Source organism: Argopecten irradians, chromosome 7, assembly GCF_041381155.1.
Source record: "Argopecten irradians isolate NY chromosome 7, Ai_NY, whole genome shotgun sequence".
In the NCBI taxonomy this organism is placed as follows: domain Eukaryota; kingdom Metazoa; phylum Mollusca; class Bivalvia; order Pectinida; family Pectinidae; genus Argopecten; species Argopecten irradians.
The window spans coordinates 46634593-46636490 of NC_091140.1; positions in this window are offsets into that span (position 1 = coordinate 46634593).

A 1898-nucleotide genomic window follows, 5' to 3' on the forward strand; every position below is an offset into this window, starting at 1 on the left:
TAACTTTCGACACCATTGACGAGTACACCGTATCGGATGTACCACCATGGCTCATTCAAACACCTGATATCAATTTATCTCTACATGAGAGGGCAAAATCCAGTGCATTACCCGAAGTCCAGTCTAACTGGTCCGTCCACATTCTTGTTACCTAATTATAGTTGTAATTTCATTGGCTAGTTAGTTTTGGCGGTAAATGTGTGATGGACAGTTTGTAGTGTCTTTGTGTCAGTTATGCTTGAGACCTCGGAGTGAAAGGTTCATATTCTGCAGGGAATTCAAGGTCTCATTTCATGTAAGTTATTTTCCTTTTTTTAATTAATTATCTGGTATTTCTATTTCTAAGTTTTATACTTGCTAGTTGGTAATTTGGATGTATGCTATTTCTATTTGGTATATTTGAAATATCTTTGGTTTGGTATATATATTTCAAATTAGGTTTATAGATATAAAGTTCCTTTTCCTATCTTTGTAGAATTTATGGATTGGATATTATTTCAGTTTCTCCTGGTGTTCAATTTGTAAGTAGTTGTCTATTGTTTTATTAAATAGTTTTAAACTATGCGGTTGAGGAAGGGCATGATATCAGGTAATGAGAGCTTTGGGCCACGCACAGGTAATCTATTATATATCTAATTATTTATTACTTTCTACTTAGTTACTTCTTTAAGTAATTAATCATTTTCTATAATCTAATATATATATTTGGAGCAGAGTGATATTTATAGTTTCGTGAGTATTTACATATTTATACTTGCATAGTTTCTATTTCTATTTGTTAGAGTTCAGTAACTTAGATTAGGTTGTGAATTAATTATTTGTCATATATATGTAAAAGAATTAGATTTTAGATATTAGAATATATCCATATTTTAGAATTAGAGATATATATTTAAAGTATAGATACCTGTACAGGAAGCTGTCCCTCATACGGGCATCTCAATTTAGGGTTAACCAAAGTTAGGGAGTAAAACCCTTGGTGATTGGATAATTGTATGTACCTTTTTGCGTAGGAGTTGGGCTTCCCTGGGTCCCTGGGTAGGGGTATAAAAAGGCCTGCTCCAGCCAGTTCTAGTCGTGTCTAAGGATTCCATTTAGCTGTGACTTCACCTCCCCTCCCAAAAGCCTCCATTTGGCTGTGTCCCTTAGGTCTCCCGTGTGGACCTGTATATTTTAGTAAGGTGAGTATTTATGACCCCCTCCCCTTCTCCCAGTGTAGTGTATACCCATGTAGTGGTGGTTAGCTAGGGATTCATTGATAAGCTAACTCGTATGTGTAGTAGCCGTGTGTAGGGAGTAGGGGGATGAAGCTGAGAAGGTCATTAATCACATATATTTATAGGTAGATGGGGCTGTTATTGGTGTGTCGTTTGGAGAATAGGGGCTAAGCGGTGAATATAGGCATTGTATCATTATTATATATCTGCATAACCACAGTTACATTTAAGTCTAATAAATATATGTGTCATACACATTTGCATTGCCTTTAGTCTTTCTGTCATCCAATGGTATCCTTTTTGGTAAAGCTAACAAATTAAGCCCGGACAGAACCTTGGGCCCCCGAACCTGGGTTGACCTTACACAGTGACGGTGTGTTCGTACACGTGTGGGAAATTCCTCGCACGTGTGACGAAAACTGGTACTTTTACACTGGTGCAACGTGACCAGGGTCCAAGGAAACTGTCTGGCGTTTGTTTATATGGTGAGTTTTTACACAATTTATATTTTTTAATTATTGGCTTCATTTGAACATTTCATAATGATGGCAGATGGACTAATTGGCTTTACAGGTACCAAATCGTTAGGCAGTTATTGTGGAATGACTCCGTTTACAATTTCCACAGCATTTCCCCTCACTAATACCACATCATCTGTTGTCACCACAATGACAACAACTA